This window comes from Coregonus lavaretus (genome assembly GCF_964263955.1).
Source record: "Coregonus lavaretus genome assembly, chromosome: 28".
Lineage (NCBI taxonomy): Eukaryota > Metazoa > Chordata > Actinopteri > Salmoniformes > Salmonidae > Coregonus > Coregonus lavaretus.
In genome coordinates, this window is record NC_140015.1 from 4,630,684 (window position 1) to 4,649,877 (window position 19,194).

Genomic DNA, 19,194 nt, shown 5'->3' on the forward strand with positions numbered 1-19,194 from the left:
CATCCAGGTCCTGAGGCAGCAAAGCATCCCCAAACCATCACACCACCACCACCATGCTTGACCTTTGGTATGATGTTCTTACTGTGGAATGCAGAGTTTGGTTTTCGCCAGGCATAATGGGACCCATCTTTATCCTGACCCTCTGTGCAAGCCTCTGGCTCCGAGTACTTCACCACACCTACCACCTCCGATACTTCACCCTCATTCTCTTCCATTTCTCCTCATGTCTTCAGCTCACTTTGTTTACATTTCCTACCTGTCTTCTTTAACAAACCTTCTCCCTTTTCCCCTCCATTTTTAAACGACTCAAACTCACAGTCTTCCTCCCTCTCTCTCTTAGACCTCCTCTGCCTCTCCTTTTCCCTCCACTCCTCCTCCGTCATCCAAGCACACGTCTCCTTATTATAATACTGCTTTTCTCCTAACCAATATCTGCTTCTTGCCTTCTCAAAGGACTCGATTTTCCCCCTCGTTTCCCCTCCGGCGTCTATTCTATCCTCTGGACTTGTGTCGACATCTTGGCCTGCGTCTTCCATCGGAAAAAATGTGGTCCGCCACATAGTCCATTGGCCAACACTTCATACAATTTTCATGCTGCCTGCTGCTCAACGCTTCCAATCCCCCTCCAGCGCGAAGGGTGTAATTCAGCTAGCTAGCTTGTTCACAAAATATCCAATCAGTGACTAGAGTCCCATTTCTTTACGGTCTGTGTTATTCGGGATCCTTGGTACGTCCCATTTTATTTTATTTTTATTTTTTTTATTTCACCTTTATTTAACCAGGTAAGCCAGTTGAGAACAGGTTCTCATTTACAACTGTGACCTGGCCAAGATAAAGCAAAGTAGTGCAATAAAAAACAACACAGAGTTACATATGGGGTAAAAAACATAAAGTCAGAAATACAACAGAAAATATATATACAGTGTGTGCAAATGTAGCAAGTTATGGAGGTAAGGCAATAAATAGGCTATAGTGCAGAATAATTACAATAGTATTAACACTGGAATGCTAGATGTGCAAGAGATTATGTGCAAATATGAAAAGTCTGATAGGGAAATATGTACGAAAAATAGGGTATTTACAGGCTATTTACAGACAGACGATAAAAACACAACTGCACTACCACGCCATCTTGGATTATTATCATTTCAACTTCAATGGGGGGGGGATAGACAGCTATTGGTTGCAGACAGTTCCACATTGCCACCAATGCTGCTTTTCGACTGTGTAGTAGTGTATACACCCGTATGTTACACTAGAAATTTGTGTTTCCATAGATAGGGCTGACAGTGAGGATTTCTTCTGGTAGTTTATGACGAATCTATTCAAAAGTGAAACTACCCCCTTCCCTAAAGCAGGGTCTGCTAACCATCATACCTAAGCCTCACAAGGACCCTTTGCTTATTGATAATTGGTGACCGATCAAACTTCTGAATAATGATTATAAGGTACTCGCCTTATTAGTGAATCACAGTGTAGTTTTATGAAAGGGAGGCACATTTCCAACAACATTAAATTCGTGCTGGATATGGTTGAATATAATGAATTACTTCATGGTGACCCTAGGATTTTATAATTTAGATTTCCAAAAGGCCTTTGATACTGTAAGCCATAGTTTTATTTTTGATACCCCCCACTTTTAATTTGGAGATTTCTTTATTAAATCAATAACAACTCAATACAATGGAACAATATCCCTGGTTTATTGATGGCGCTGGCGGCGCCAGGTCGGCGGTTTCCTTCTCGCTCTTTCTACTCTCAGATCTGAATGCATATGGATGTCCGGTAAATTCTGAAATGCCCGGTAAATTCAAATCTTCCCGGTTATGTTGTCCGGTGCCAAATTTTCCTAACGGAAACCCTGGTATTTATGTAGGAGTGTGTGGCTGTGTAAACGCTATCTGTGTGTGTGACACTACATCGTGTGTGGGACTAATGTGTGTGTGTGTGTGTGTGTGTGTGTGTGTGTGTGTGTGTGTGTGTGTGTGTGTGTGTGTGTTGTAACTCCTGTCTCTTGTGTGCAGCGGAGAGGAAGCCTCCTCTGTTTAATATGAATGCCATGAGTGCCTTATACCATATAGCGTAGAATGAGAGCCCTACACTGCAGTCCAGCGACTGGTGTGTTATACAAATGTATGCACTCACTAACTGTAAGTCGCTCTGGATAAGAGCGTCTGCTAAATGACTAAAATGTAAAAATGTAAATGTACGTAATAGCTCTGTAAAACTTGCCAATGGTACATCACCTAGATTTGAAGTCAACAGAGGAGTGAGGCAAGGTTGCCCAATTAGTGAATTCCTCTACCTTTTGACAGCTCAGGTTTTACATCTACTAGTATCCCAGAATACCTTTACAGGTATTAAGATAGATGAAAGAATCAATACCTCTGTATAATCAAAACAGTTGATGTTAAAGTTCACAGTTAACTTTTGTTATGTACAGTTGAAGTCGGAAGTTTACATACACTTAGGTTGGAGTCATTAAAACTCGTTTTTCAACCACTCCACAAATTTGTTGTTAACAAACTATAGTTTTGGCAAGTCGGTTAGGACATCTACTTTGTGCATGACACAAGTAATTTTTCCAACAATTGTTTACTGACAGATTATTTCACTTATAATTCACTGTATCACAATTCCAGTGGGTCAGAAGTTTACATACACTAAGTTGACTGTGCCTTTAAACAGCTTGGAAATTTCCAGAAAATGATGTCATGGCTTCAGAAGCTTCTGATATGCTAATTTACATCATTTGAGTCAATTGGAGGTGTACCTGTGGATGCATTTCAAGGCCTACCTTCAAACTCAGTGCCTCTTTGCTTGACATCATGGGAAAATCAAAAGAAATCAGACAAGACCTCAGAAAATAATTGTAGACCTCCACAAGTCTGGTTCATCCTTGGGAGCGATTTCCAAACGCCTGAAGGTACCACGTTCATCTGTACAAACAATAATACGCAAGTATAAACACCATGGGACCACCCAGCCGTCATACCGCTCAGGAAGGAGACGCGTTCTGTCTCCTAGAGATGAACGTACTTTGGTTCGAAAAGTGCAAATCAATCCCAGAACAACAGCAAAGGACCTTGTGAAGATGCTGGAGGAAACAGGTATAAAATTATCTATATCCACAGTAAAACAAGTCCTATATCGACATACCCTGAAAGGCCGCTCAGCAAGGAATAAGCCACTGCTCCAAAACTGCCATAAAAAAGCCAGACTACGTTTTGCAACTGCACATAGGGACAAAGATCGTACTTTTTGGAGAAATGCCCTCTGGTCTGATGAAAAAAAATAGAACTGTTTGGCCATAATTGTGACGTTCTGGCTCCGGGACTCTTAGTTGTGAGCCAGGGTTGTCATTTTCTTTTGGGTGTATTTCTATGTGGGATCTAGTTGGTTCATTTCTATGTTTGGGTTTTATGTTGATTAGTCATATGACTCCCAATCGGAGGTAACGAGTGTCAGCTGTCGGCTCGTTATCTCTGATTGGGAGCCATATTTATACTGTGTGGTTTCACCTTGGTTTTGTGGGTTTTTGTTTCCTTGTGCTATGTTCAGTCGGTGTCATAGAGAACTTCACGTATCGTCTTTTGTTGTTTTTTCGTGGTCGCTTTGATAAATAAAGTCATCATGTTCACTCACAACGCTGCGCATTGGTCTCCTCCTTCAGACGATCGTGACAGAAAAACCCACCACAAAAGGACCAAGCAGCGCGTCCAGGAGCAAAGGGTCTGGACATGGGAGGAGGCGCCGGGTCAGGAGAGAACGTTGGTGGATGTCCTCCTCGGCTGGGGACATATTACCCAGGAGGAGGCCGTCCGGTACCGGAGGGCGATGAAGGGGGAGAACCTGGCAGGAGAGGAGCAACGGCATCGGCAGGGCCATCGTCGGAAGGACGGGAGGCAACCCCAAAAAGTTTTTGGGGGGGGCACATGGCTTGGGCGGCTGGGCAGCAGGAGGCTGCCACAGGGAGAAAAGGAGAGAAGGCTAACGGAGTACGGGAGCCATTGGCGAGTAGAGGGAGGGAAGTGTTTGTGGCACGGCGTGAAGGACTGATGTGTGTTGCCAGTCCGGTCCGGCCCGTTCCTGATCCTCGGTTGAGGCCAGTGGTGTGTGTTCCCGGTACGGACCGGCCTGTTCCTACTCCAAGCACCAGGTCCACGGTGTGTTACGCCAGCCCGACCCGGCCTGTTCCGGCCACTCGCACCAGGGATGCGGTGCGCGTCGCCAGCCCAGCCCGGCCTGTTCCTGCTCCACGCACCAGGGATAGGGTGCGCGTCGCCAGCCCGGCCCGGCCTGTTCCGGCCACTCGCACCAGGGATACGGTGCGCGTCGCCAGCCCAGCCCGGCCTGTTCCTACTCCACGCACCAGGGATACGGTGCGCTTCGCCAGCCCGGCCCGGCCTGTTCCGGCCTCTCGCACCAGGGATACGGTGCGCGTCGCCAGCCCAGCCCGGCCTGTTCCTGCTCTCCGCACTAGGCCTTATGTGCGTCCCCAGGGTCCAGCATGCCCTGTTGCTGCTCTCCGCACTAGGCCTTATGTGCGTCCCCAGGGCCAAGCATGCCCTGTTGCTGCTTCCCGCACTAGCCCTGAGATGCGTGTCCTCAGCCCGGTACCTCCAGTTCCGGCACCACGCATCAGGCCTACGGTGCGTCCCCAGGGCCAAGCATGCCCTGTTGCTTCTCCCCGCACTAGCCCTGAGATGCGTGTCCTCAGCCCGGTACCTCCAGTTCCGGCACCACGCACCAGGCCTACGGTGCGCCTCAGACGGCCAGAGTCTGCCGTCTGCCCAACGGGGCCTGAACTGTCCGTCTGCCCAACGCCGTCTGAACTGCCCGTCTGCCCAACGGCGCCTGAACTGCCCGTCTGCCCAACGCCGTCTGAACTGCCCGTCTGCCCAACGCCGTCTGAACTGTCCGTCTGCCCAACGCCGTCTGAACTGCCCGTCTGTACTGAGCCTGCAAAGCCGCCCGTCTGCCATGAGCCTTCAGAGCCGTCCGCCAGACCGGAGCCGCTAGAGCTCTCCGCCAGACAGGATCAGCCAGAGCCTTCCGCCAGACAGGATCAGCCAGAGCCTTCCGCCAGACAGGATCAGCCAGAGCCTTCCGCCAGACAGGATCAGCCAGAGCCTTCCGCCAGACAGGAGCAGCCAGAGCCTTCCGTCAGACCGGATCAGCCAGAGCCTTCCGCCAGACAGGAGCAGCCAGAGCCTTCCGCCAGACGGGATCAGCCAGAGCCTTCCGCCAGCCATGAGTGGCCAGATCCGTCAGCCAGCCATGAGCAGCCAGATCCGTCAGCCAGCCATGAGCAGCCAGATCCGTCAGCCAGCCATGAGCCGTCCAGCCAGGATCCGCCAGAGCCGTCCAGCCAGGATCCGCCAGAGCCGTCCAGCCAGGATCCGCCAGAGCCAGCCAGCCAGGATCCGCCATTTAGTCAGGTGCTGCCCCTTAGTCCAGTGCTGCCCCTTAGTCCAGTGCTGCCCCTTAGTCCGGTGCTGTCCCTTAGCCTGGTGCTGCCTCTTAGTCCGGTGCTGCCCATTAATCCAGGTGGGTTTAAGTGGAGGGTGGTCATTGGGAGGAGGTTAAGAAAGCGGGTAGTAACTATAGTGGGGTGGTGGTCAAGCCCGGAGCCGGAACCGCCTCCGGGGAGCAACACCCACCCAGCCCTCCCCTATTGTGGGGTTGTGAGGCGCGGTCGCAGTCCGCGCCTTTAGGGGGGGGTACTGTGACGTTCTGGCTCCGGGACTCTTAGTTGTGAGCCAGGGTTGTCATTTTCTTTTGGGTGTATTTCTATGTGGGATCTAGTTGGTTCATTTCTATGTTTGGGTTTTATGTTGATTAGTCATATGACTCCCAATCGGAGGTAACGAGTGTCAGCTGTCGGCTCGTTATCTCTGATTGGGAGCCATATTTATACTGTGTGGTTTCACCTTGGTTTTGTGGGTTTTTGTTTCCTTGTGCTATGTTCAGTCGGTGTCATAGAGAACTTCACGTATCGTCTTTTGTTGTTTTTTCGTGGTCGCTTTGATAAATAAAGTCATCATGTTCACTCACAACGCTGCGCATTGGTCTCCTCCTTCAGACGATCGTGACAATAATGACCATCGTTATGTTTGCACGGGGGTGGCAGCATCATGCTGTGGGGGTGCTTTGCTGCAGGAGGGACTGGTGCACTTCACAAAATAGATGGCATCATGAGGAAGGAAAATTATGTGGCTATATTGAAGCAACCTCTCAAGACATCAGTCAGGAAGTTAAAGCTTGGTCGCAAATGGGTCTTCCAAATGGACAATGACCCCAAGCATCCTTCCAAAGTTGTGGCAAATTGGCTTAAGGACAACAAAGTCAAGGTATTGGAGTGGCCATCACAAAGCCCTGACCTCAATCCTATAGAAAATGTGTGGGCAGAACTGAAAAACCGTGTGCGAGCAAGGAGGCCTACAAACCTGACTCCGTTACACCAGCTCTGTCAGGAGGAATGGGCCAAAATTCACCCAACTTATTGTGGAAGGCTACTTGAAAAGTTTGACACAAGTTAAATAATTTAAAGGCAATGCTACCAAATACTAATTGAGTGTATGTAAACTTCTGACCCACTGGGAATGTGATGAAAGAAATAAAAGCTGAAATAAATAATTCTCTCTACAATTATTCTGACATTTCACAATTTTAAAATAAAGTGGTGATCCTAACTGACCCAAGACAGGGAATTGTTACAAGGATTAAATGTCAGGAATTGTGAAAAACTGAGTTTAAATGTATTTGGCTAAGGTGTACAGTGCTATGAAAAAGTATTTGCCCCCTTTCTAATTTTCTCTACTTTTGCATATTTGTGATACTGAATGTTATCAGATCTTCAACCAAAACCTAATATTAGATAAAGGGAACATAAGTGAACAAATAACACAACAATTTCATATTTATTTCATAAACAAAGTAATGCAACACCCAATTCCCCTGTGTGAAAAAGTAATTGCCCCCTTACACTCAATAACTGGTTGTGCCACCTATAGCTGCAATAACTTCAACCAAATGCTTCCTGTAGTTGTTGATCAGTCTCTCAAGTCGCTTTGGAGGAATTTTGGCCCACTCTTCCATGCAGAACTGCTTTAACTCAGTGACGTGTGGGTTTTCAAGCATGAACTGCTCGTTTCAAGTCCTGCCACAACATCTCAATTGGGATTAGGTCTGGACTTTGACTAGGCCATTCCAAAACGTCCAATTTGTTGCTTTTTAGCATTTTTCATGTAGACATGACCCAGCTGCGCTTCAGCTTCAGCTCACAGACGGATGGTCTGACATTCTCCTGTAGAATTCTCTGATACAGAGCAGAATTCATGGTTCCTTCTATTATGGCAAGTCATCCAGGTCCTGAGGCAGCAAAGCATCCCCAAACCATCACACCACCACCACCATGCTTGACCTTTAGTATGATGTTCTTACTGTGGAATGCAGTGTTTGGTTTTCGCCAGGCATAATGGGACCCATCTTGTCAAAAAGTTGACTCAAGTTTGCCAAAAAGCACCTGGATGATCATCAAGACTATTGGAAGTACGTTCTATGGACAGATGATTCAAAAGTATAACTTTTTGGACGACATGGTTCCAGTAATGCCTGGCGAAAACCAAACTCTGCATTCCACAGTAAGAACATCATACCAAAGGCCAAGCATGGTGGTGGTGGTGTGATGGATTGGGGATGCTTTGCTGCCTCAGGACCTGGACGACTTGCCTTAATAGAAGGAACCATGAATTTTGCTCTGTATCAGAGAATTCTACAGGAGAATGTCAGACCATCCTTCTGTGAGCTGAAGCTGAAGCGCAGCTGGGTCATGCAGCAAGACAATGATCCAAAACACACAATCAAGTCTACATGAAAATTGCTAAAAAGTAACAAATTGGACATTTTGGAATGGCCTAGTCAAAGTCCAGACCTAATCCCAATTGAGATGTTGTGGCAGGACTTGAAACGAGCAGTTCATGCTTGAAAACCCACACGTCACTGAGTTAAAGCAGTTCTGCATGGAAGAGTGGGCCAAAATTCCTCCACAGTGACGTGAGAGACTGATCAACAACTACAGGAAGCATTTGGTTGGAGTTATTGCAGCTAAAGGTGGCACAACCAGTTATTGAGTGTAAGGGGGCAATTACTTTTTCACACAGGGGAATTGGGTGTTGCATAACTTTGTTTATGAAATAAATTAAATAAATATGTAATTGTTGTGTTATTTGTTCACTTATGTTCCCTTTATCTAATATTAGGTTTTGGTTGAAGATCTGATAACATTCAGTATCACAAATATGCAAAAGTAGAGAAAATTAGAAAGGGGGCAAATACTTTTTCATAGCACTGTATGTAAACTTCCGACTTCAACTGTAAATGCCAGCTCAAAAGAAGCAGTGGCCTGGCTTTGGCCACAGGTGAAAGCAGGTGCCCCTGTAGATGGAAACAGAAAAGTCTGAGCCTTTTGGGTAAACACTTGTATGTTGCTTTGCCATGTGGTATCAGGAACTTAAGTAGATAAACCACTGAAGAAGCTGATAATGTGTAGCGTGATTATTTTTGTTGTGATGCAGCGCATTGGATTGCGAAGACTAAAATTGATGCAACCTGTGTGCACGCGGCGTTACGTACTTCACGTTTTGTCTGCGCATGACGTCACCTACGACAAGAGGTGTTTGTTCTGGATCCTGGTAAAGAAAGATCCCGCGCACCTTGACAACCGAATAAACGAGGTAAAACGAATTTGTTTTTTTTACACCTTGTAAATGCACCCCTTTATAAAGTAGTGTATTTCACACGAAGCTCCTGCTTGAGCACAAATCTAAGGACTCCGTCGTTTTTGAGGTCGTCGTAGCGTGCGCCAACAGGGAGCGAGCCGTCGGGAGGCCTGCTACTGAGACACGGGAATTAAACAAGCTAACGTGAACTAATTCCTTTTCTAATATCTCTGACTAAGTTAACAAAAAACGTACCCTTCAGTGTTAACGTTATGACCTAGTCTTGTCCTGATTACATCACAACCTACTCAATTTGGATTTCCACGGGCCTCTCTTAACACCTTACAATAACGTTAACTAAGCTAACTGTATCAACTAGCTAACTATAATCACAGTATTAGCTAACCTGCTAAGATGCCCAGCTAGCTAGCTAGCTACCTTGCTATAGGTCGTTGACTTGGCTAGGCTAACAACATCAACAGTATTTTGACAACTAACTAATTAGTTAGCTAGCAAGTAAGCCAACTAACGTTACGTTTTAATGAGCTCAGCTTGTTGTGTTGGATGGGATGCGCGAGACTACGGAACCTTTTGGGAATACTGGGACAAATTATTTTACGTAACTAGCTTACATTCTAGAAGAGACGATACGCAAAAAACACATGCTTTTCAGTTTTTCTAACCATAGCTCGCTGGATTTGTAAGAAATCGTCACTTTTAGATGTTAACGAGGATGAACGTGTTTACTTCTCACATAGCTGGCCTGTCAAGTTGACAATGATGACAAGTGACGAGTCATACAACGCCATTTGCGTTCCCTCAACTGGATTTGAAGTAGGTAATATTTCGTAACTACGCCAAGGATCCACCACTGTAATGTTAATTTAGCTTGCTAGCTAACGTTAGCTTCTTCGGATTGGACTCTTTGTATACCTAACGAGACTTCGTTTTAACCGTGTTCTCTTGCTCGATTTGGCGAAACCGTGATATCTGTACTTATGTAGTTGCCACTAAAGTAATATAGTAACAAAACATTTGAAAAGGCGTTTGGGATTTAGAATAAGGACTTGACGCTGCTTGCTTGCAGTCGCCATTTTGTGTGGTCTGAAGAGAAGTGGAGAAACGTTGGCGTTTTATAGAACAGATGTAAGGAAACAAGCCGAATTGTCATATTCTGTTTGTCTGAAATCTCATCCATATAGTGAACCTTGTTGGTGTATTTCAAAGTACAGTATCTTAGCCTTGTTTTCCGTGACAATGAGCTTCGCTGCTGCCGTCGACCCTGTACTTTCGTTTTGACTGATTACTCTCGACTTTGTCAGTATCCTCTGATTAGGGTCAGAACAAGCATTTCACGTATTGATGTTGTCCAGGCCTTATATTTGTATCCTCAAGTACACACACACACAGCCCCACTTGATGGTATTTTGCCTACTCTATTTACCAGGACCCCCTCGGAACTGTCACCTCGTTTTCTCTGTTGCATAGCCTTTGACAGTCAAATTGCATTTACCACTATTGGTTAAGTTGAATTGCTTTTATGAAGCTTTTAGGTTAGTGTGTTTTTATATGTCCATCCATATCGATCTACACTGGTACCAAATGCATCCAGATTTGTGTCAAAAAGCAGTGGACATAGTGAGGGAGAATCCAATAAAATGTGCTTTTAACACAAGGGGGTTTGAAAGACAGGATGGGAGTCGAGTTTAGATGAAGAAAATGAGAATTTGGCTAACCCCTTTGATCAAGTCAAATGTGTGACCACTCCACTGTTCAGCCTATCAACGAAAGTAGGATGTAACAAATTATTTCCAGAAAAATGCATGCTAAATATTCACAATATTAGTAGAGCGAGAAAGTTAGGGCTATATTAATTTGGGATATAACAATTTGACAATTTTCCTTAACGTTTGCCAGCAACGGTTTGGGTCTCAAGGTGCGTGCCTTTCAAATGGTTAAGCATTGCACCTGTACCTCTATTACTGTACCTCGCAAAGTTTGCATTTCTTTCTCAGTTAACTTCTCAAATTACAGCACTTTGCTGCTGTCGCTTGCCTTTCGCTGCCATTTTCCGACTGTTAACGATGATGACTTAGTAATGGATCGTCGACTCCAAAATAATTGATGAATCGACTCCTACGATTCAGTATTTTTGGAACGGGGGAGACTGATTAGTTGCCGTACTTCCGAGAACACAAACACTTGCATCTTTCATAGCTAGCTAGCGAGGGACGTAGAAAGAGGAGAGGGGCACAGTATAGGCAGGTTGACCACCAGGCAGACAGTCAGAGCCGTGCACTAGTCCTGTCTATCGGCAATCAAAAACGGTATCTCGCATTGGAATGCTGTACCTTACAATTTTGTGGCTTGCAATGTCTCGAACCTTCAATAAAGAAGGGCCTAGCATCAATGAATTGGCTAGGCTATTGAGGTGAGCGAGATGCAACACTTCGCTCTCTTCTTGCCCTCCTCAAAAAAAATCTGTGGGTACTCTCTGTGGTTGAGTAACCATGGTAACTCCATCCTTGGCCTAGTTGTGGATATGACCTCTGAATGGAGGGGAGTGGTGGAGGATGGACATGGAGCGAACAATCAAATCCATACATTTTATTAGATCAACGAAAGCACTTAATTTTAACCTCTACCCGTTAATCATGATTCATTCATCAATAATGATTTACAGTCTTAAATATTACCGTCATGTTATGGTGAAACTTTACTAGATAAACTAGTTTAATATGAAACGGCTAATGACATTTCCTGAAATCGGCTCCTGGAACATTGACTGCATCTAGACTGTTGACTCGTTATGCCTCCCTTGCCATTCCGTAAAAGCCTTTCAGTGGCACCGTGCCCGGCATACACTACATGACCAGAAGTATGTGGACACCTGCACGTCGAATATCTCATTCAAAAATCATGGGCGTGAATATGGAGTTCCTCCCCCCTTTGCTGCTATAACAGCTTCCAGTCTTCCGGGAAGGCTTTCCACTAGATGTTGGAACATTGCTGCAGGGACTTGCTTCCATTCAGCCACAAGCATTAGTGAGGTCGGGCACTGATGTTGGGCGATTAGGCCTGGCTTGCAACCGGCGTTCCAATTTATGCCAAAGATGTTCGATGGGGTTAAGGTCAGGGCTCTGTGCAGGCCAGTCAAGTTCTTCCAAACCATTTCTGTATGGACCTCGCTTTGTGCATGGGGGCATTGGCATGCTGAAACAGGAAAGGGCCTTCCCCAAACTGTTGCCACAAAGTTGGAACCAAAGAATCGTCTTGAATGTAAATGTATGCTATAGCGTAAAGATGTTCCTTCACTGGAACTAAGGGGCCTAGCCCGAACCATGAAAAACAGCCCCAGACCACTATTCATCCTTCACCAAATTTTACAGTTGGCACTGCATTGAGGCAGGGAGCGTTCTCCTCAGGTAGCATTCTCATCACTCCAGAGAACGCGTTTCCACTGCTCCAGTGTCCAATGGCGGCGAGCTTTACACCACTCCAGCCAATGCTTGGCATTGCGCATGGTGATCTAAGGCTTGTGTGCGGCTGCTCGGCCATGGAAACCCATTTCATGACGCTCCTGACGAACAGTTATTGTGCTGACGTTGCTTCCGGAGGCAGTTTGGAACTTGGTAGTGAGTGTTGCAACCGAGGACAGGCGATTTTTATGTGCTACGCGCTTCACCACTCATGTGTCCTGTTCTGTGAGCTGTGAGCCTACCATTTCGTGGCTGAGCCGTTGTTGCTCCTAGACGTTTCCAATTCACAATAACAGCACTTACAGTTGACCGGGGCGGCTCTTGCAGGGCAGAAATTTGACGAACTGACTTGTGCCACGTTGAAAGTCACTGAGCTCTTCAGTAAGGCCATTTTACTGACAATGTTTGTTTATGGAGATTGCATGACTCCCCCTTGCACACCTTTCCTTGGTTTCTTCGGTGGCATTTCCTAAAAACAGCAGTCTGATTGCATCATGCGTGCCAAGCCAGGACCAGAGTGTGTAGCACTGGGCTGCATTCAGCATGAAACAACGTTTAGGGCCGTTGAGATTGGATGTAGGCGTAAATATTATTTACTAGAATAACACAGATGCCTCTTACATGTCAGGTGTGGATCATGTCAGCGCTACTGGTGACATTTCTATCTGCCGTGTACGTTGCACGACCCAGATTTGTCTAGACCCTAGGGTGTTTGTGAGTGCGTGTGTACTTGCTTTGTGTGTGTGTGAGAGAGTTTGCTTGCCTCTCGCTTGTGTTCTCATGGACTGTCCTCTCTGTCCTCTTCCCAGGTGTACTCTTCCTCGACAGCAGTGTGCTCTGTGATCTATTAGCTGGGCCTGGGCCAGCGTCTCTAAGGGGACTCTTCTCTGGATCGGGTGACGGGCCGGGCCACGCGGCAGCTCCCTTTGCTGAATGAGACCGGAGAGCATATGCACTCTCGTATAAGGACCTCCACACAGAGATACACATGTAAGTTTATCATCTAGCGTACTAGTATCTTTTCCTCTGCAACCCTGACTGATGGAAGAGTATAGCTTGCCTGGCCATGTCTGTAATGTGTGCTGGATCGTGTTCAGTAGGGAGAAAACGTTTTGAATTGAAGTGAAACAGGGACGCACTAGGCTAATACCTGAATTTGTCCAATAAAACCACTGATTGTAGTTTGTGCCCCGCTGAACAAGACCCAGCTCTGCAGCGGAGAGTTGCAGTGAGATACATCCATCTCATAACATGGCAGCCTGTGTATGTTTGGTTCTGTTTTGAGTTTCATAATGTTCTTGTTTAATGAGATGAGTGCCTGGCGCAAGGATATGAAAGGGCTTTGTTTTCCTGGTTTTGTCCTTCAGTTTACTACTTTATTTCTGCATCCCCTCTCCATCGCCTGGATTATACCCCATGCCCTTACACACACACTCATACTACGGTTTGGGCACGTAAACACACACCCAGAGCCAGCAGATTGGCTGGCTGTCCCCTCTCGCTCCTCGACCGGGTATCCCTGTTGGTTTTGGCTGCTCTGTTGCCCACATGATTAATGGCCTCTGAAGTCTGAAGGCGCTTCCTCCTCCTGGCCCACTCGTCTCCCGTGTGTGTGAGAGACGGTGTTTAATTCTTGTGTATTTGATTCCTCTTGCGTGAAATTTCTTCTGATTTCAAAAAGTTTTTTTTTTTTTTTTTTTTTTTTTACTCTGCGTTGTTGGAAAGTGCTCGTAGCAAGCATTTCACTGTAAAGTCTACTCCCGTTGTATTCGGTACATCAGACCATTTAACATTTGAATTGTGTGTGCCTCCGCTGCTCTCTTTGCCTCTCCTCCCTTCTGAGCCAACATCCACCCCCCCCCCTAATATTGCAGGCAGCCATATCCAGGCAGCCCCCTCCTCCCCTCTCTCACCCATGACTGAATGTTGCAGTCCTCAGTAGGGTTGGGCGATGTCAACCTTTGTCCTATCGTGATTATGTACCCATAAAACATTGTGATATACGATACTATTGCCCCTATTGGCCAACCCCCCCAAAAATGTATCGATTTTATGCAGCTGGACAAATCATGATGAAAGATAATGTTTTAGAAAGTCTGGCAAGTGCATGTAATGGCATATCTTTTCTAATATTCCTTGCTGTTAGAGGAGCAGAAATGTTTAAGTGTCTGTCTGTGTGGCACACACATGATGGAGCAGTGACCGTCTGAGGAACGGTCTGTCTTACCGTGGTAAACTAGGTTATAGGCCTACATCATGGGATGAATAGAAGCAGTCTTCAGGACTGGATAATTGTTTTATTTGCCTCATAAAACAATAGAAAAATAAATCATCTCTGGTCTGTCTCATAAAGCTCTGAATGAAAATAAGTAGCCTATGCTTAGGCTATGGAATTTCATTCTTGTTATTTTTGAAAGCCACAAGGACTTTAGGACAACACTTTCGTAGGCTAGAATATTTTGGAAATAAGCTACTGTTCATAACTTGAACTTGTCTTTAAGCTTTTATGATAGGCCAAGTAGGAGGATAGGTACTGGCCATTTGGTTTTCAACCTCTCATGCGAGGATTTTCTCGGCTCGCATAAATCATTTATATCTTAATCAAATAAAATCCCCATCAAAATCAGTCTGTTTAAGCAAGAGATATCCGGTTTTTTTTGTCTCAGTCCGTCGACTTTCTGCGGCTGTGGTGGACGGTAGCAGAGCTACAGCAGTGTTTGTTAGACCAGGAGACATCCCGGAAATCGCTCTTCTCCCGAAAAATGGCTGTAGTGTCCGAACGGTTTGGCCTAGAAAATATGTCCCCTCTATGGAAAGATGAGACTCTCAGGAACACGGTGTTCTCCGTTTTGCTCTACGACTCCCACAAGCGTCACTGGACTCGTCTGAAGTCTATACCGCCGATCTGCCAACTTCTGTCTGTCGTGTCCGAACAGTTTGGGCTACACGCTAATATGACCCCTCTATGGAAAGGTGAGACGCCCACGAACGTGTACATGCTCTAGGATGTCCACAAGACTCGTCTGAAGGTTGCCCAGTTCCATAAAAAAAGAATGGAAGTATATATGGAAGTAGTTAAGTAAATATGGGTAATAAAAATAATATTCTAAACTTATCACAGATATAGGACAGACACTTAAAAACAAACTTCCTTTTGATGTATTATGTTTTGTTATGCAATGCGTTTCTATGGACTTATAGCAGTATGGCCAAATTCAATGTTTAATCAAATAAGGGTGAATAAGCTTAAACATGTCATAAAATGTTTCTGTAGGCTATTGATATTGTTTGTTCTGTCATTATTAGTCCTCTGGCTACCTTACGTTTTTAGCATCTTCTGATGTGGTTTAAGCGCTGTTGTGGACTTGGAACATCCAATTAAGTTGTTTTTCTATTTATAAAAGTGTGATTTTGAGAGTGGAAACCTGTAAAAACAAAATGGAAAAAAACAGAATCAGGTGTATTTTATAGGGCCCTAATTGCCCATGCATCCAACGGAGAGAGACTATATTTTCTGTCTGGCATACATTTCTCTCTTGCGGAATTTGGGGGGAAAACGATAAGGCTTTATAACATATTTATTGAAATAGGCTATATAGCAAATAAGAATGGCAGGCCAGGTAGGGCCCATCGTCTTAGCTCTGCCCAGATTCGTCCCAAATGTCACCCTATTCCCTATATAGTGCGCTACTTGTCCCCAGGGCCCAAAGGAATAGGGTGCCATTTGGGACGTAGCCCCAGCCTCTCTGAATCGGTGAAGTTGGAGCTTTGTCACTCTGGCAGCTGCTGTATTGTCCCTGGGTAGGGGTGCATATGGCACGTGGACAGTCTGCGAGGAGGGGGGGGGGGGTGCTGCTAGGAGGACAGTGTCTGCAGTACAGAAGGGGTCCTAGGGGGCGTCTGAAATGGCACCCTAATCCCTAAAGTGCACTACTTTTGACTAGAACTCTATGGGCCCTGGTCAAAGTACTGCACTATATAGGAAATATAGGGTGCCATTTGAGACACACCTCTAGAATGGCTCCATGTGTGAAACCAGATCTGACACGTCTCTCACTGGTCGCTGCTAGACAACAGTATAGAAATCAGTGCTGTCTTCGCAGTGCTCTCATGGGGGTGGGGGCGGGGAATGGTATCTCACAGATATGGGGAAATAGTAATTGACTAGGCTAGTCCTTGGTTTGTGAACTCATTCTGTAGTGTGTGTGTGTGTGTGTGTATTAGACTTGAATGTGAGGGTTATGTGGGGTCAGTGGAGGAATCACAGAATCCAGACATTAAAACGGAATTCAGCAATATTGTATGAACTTAGTAGGAAATCCATTAATTTGCCGAAGATTATCATAAAACATGAACAAAATGCATCAGTGATTCATATTTTCCTTCAACTTTCTGAAGAGGCAAATGCACAGGAATGCCCATCTGTGTGTGCGCGCGTTTGTCTACCACTTTATGTAGCCTTTAGCAATGATGGTAAATGGAAAGGTTCCCAAAAACCTTCTAAATTAAATGTTAACTACAAAGTAGCCTATGCTTACCTGGCAGAAGGTTATCATGATTATTTGCATAAATCCAGTGGCCATTTGTTTTGCAAACTCTGCAATCACATGAGCGCTACAGAAACTGCTAACCAAACAACGGTCTCTAGTAGGGCTGGTAATTGCCAGGGACCTCACGATATGATATTATGCAATTCTCATGATTCTGTATTGAGGTTCGATACTGTGATTTTTGTGATTCGATGTTCCAAACATATTGCTCACCATATGTCTGCTGCAGAGGGACAAGAGAGAGCCATGAGAAAACGAGTTTTGATCAGTCAGGGAAATGAATTGGCTCCCTATTTAAAAAGAATATGGAGAACAAGCTACCCGGACTATTTGCACTGCCCCCCCCCCCCACCCCCACCCCATCTTTTTACGCTGCTGCTGCTACTCTGTTAATTATTTATGCATAGGCACTTTAACTCTACCCACATGTACATATTACTTCAACTACCTCAGCTAGCCGGTGCCCCCGCACATTGACTCTGCACCGGTACCCCCCTGTATATATATAAATAGCCTACTGTTATTTTATTTTACTTCTGCTCTTTTTTTCTCAACACTTTTGTTGTTTTATTTTACTTTTTTATAAAAAAATAAATGCATTGTTGGTTAAGGGCTGTAAGTAAGCATTTCACTGTAATGTCTGCACCTGTTGTATTCGGCGCATGTGGCCAATAAAATTTGATTTGATGAACGAAAAATACTGGAGTTTTGGTGCAAGTAATATTGCGATATTGTCAAAACGATACGATATATCGTCAAATAATATCCTGGTAAGTGTGTATGTGTGAACAACAGGGTGTTTTAAAGTCCCCATGCAGTCTTTGTAAAACTTTTTTTTTAATCATCACTATGTCTAATAAATCACTATTTAATTAATGAAAATAACTTAAATATATTTTTTGTCATTTATGTCCCTGAGTCTAGGGCAGGGTCATATGGCCAAAAACAACATACAGTGAGGGAAAAAGTATTTGATCCCCTGCGTGATTTTGTAAGTTTGCCCACTGACAACAAAATGATCAGTCTATAATTTTTATGGTAGGTTTATTTCAACAGTGAGAGACAGAATAACAACAAAAAAATCCAGAAAAACGCATGGCAAAAATGTTATAAATTGATTTGCATTTTAATAAGGGAAATAAGTATTTGACCCCTCTGCAAAACATTACTTAGTACTTGGTGGCAAAACCCTTGTTGGCAATCGCAGAGGTCAGAAGTTTCTTGTAGTTGGCCACCAGGTTTGCACACATCTCAGGAGGGATTTTGTCCCACTCCTCTTTACAGATCTTCTCCAAGTCATTAAGGTTTCAATGCTGACGTTTGGCAACTCGAATCTTCAGCTCCCTCCACAGATTTTCTATGGGATTAAGGTCTGGAGACTGGCTAGGCCACTCCAGGACCATAATGTGCTTCTTCTTGAGCAACTCCTTTGTTGCCTTGGCCATGTGTTTTGGGTCATTGTCATGCTGGAATACCCATCCACAACCCATTTTCAATGCCCTGGCTGAGGGAAGGAGGTTCTCACCCAAGATTTGATGGTACATGGCCCCGTCCATCGTCCCTTTGATGCGGTGAAGTTGTCCTGTCCCCTTAGCAGAAAACCACCCCCAAAACATAATGTTTCCACCTCCATGTTTGACGGTGGGGATGGTGTTCTTGGGGTCATAGGCAGCATTCCTCCTCCTCCAAACACGGCGAGTTGAGTTGATGCCAAAGAGCTCCATTTTGGTCTCATCTGACCACAACACTTTCACCCAGTTCTCCTCTGAATCATTCAGATGTTCATTGGCAGACTTCAGATGGCCCTGTATATGTGCTTTCTTGAGCAGGGGGACCTTGCGGGCGCTGCAGGATTTCAGTCCTTCACGGTGTAGTGTGTTACCAATTGTTTTTTTGGTGACTATGGTCCCAGCGGATCATTGACAAGATCATCCCTTGTAGTTCTTGGCTGATTCTTCACCGTTCTCATGATCATTGCAACTCCATGAGGTGAGATCTTGCATGGAGCCCCAGGCTGAGGGAGGTTGACAGTACTATTGTGTTTCTTCCATTTGCAAATAATCGCACTGTTGTCACCTTCTCACCAAGCTGCTTGGCAATGGTCTTTAGCCCATTCCAGCCTTGTGTAGGTCTAAAATCTTGTCCCTGACATCTTTGGAGAGCTCTTTGGTCTTGGCCATGGTGGAGAGTTTGGAATCTGATTGATTGCTTCTGTGGACAGGTGTCTTTTATACAGGTAACAAACTGATATTAGGAGCACTCCCTTTAAGAGTGTGCTCCTAATCTCAGCTCGTTACCTGTATAAAAGACACCTGGGAGTCAGAAATCTTTCTGATTGAGAGGGGGTCAAATACTTATTTCCCTCATTAAAATGCAAATCAATTTAACATTTTTGCCATGCGTTTTTCTGGATTTTTTTGTTGTTATTCTGTCTCTCACTGT

General features: G+C 45.1%; 1 protein-coding gene across 1 annotated transcript in view; it reads left to right on the forward strand.

Annotated features, from left to right (window-relative positions):
• The first annotated feature begins 8,667 nt into the window (after positions 1 to 8,667).
• LOC311104090 (bromodomain-containing protein 4-like) overlaps positions 8,668 to 19,194 on the forward strand; it is a 47,765-nt gene continuing 37,238 nt past the window's right edge. Inside the window, exons 1-2 of the mRNA XM_084145757.1 lie at positions 8,668 to 8,738; positions 13,012 to 13,192. The gene's annotated coding sequence lies outside the window, so the exon portion shown is untranslated. The remainder of the gene's footprint in view (positions 8,739 to 13,011; positions 13,193 to 19,194) is intronic.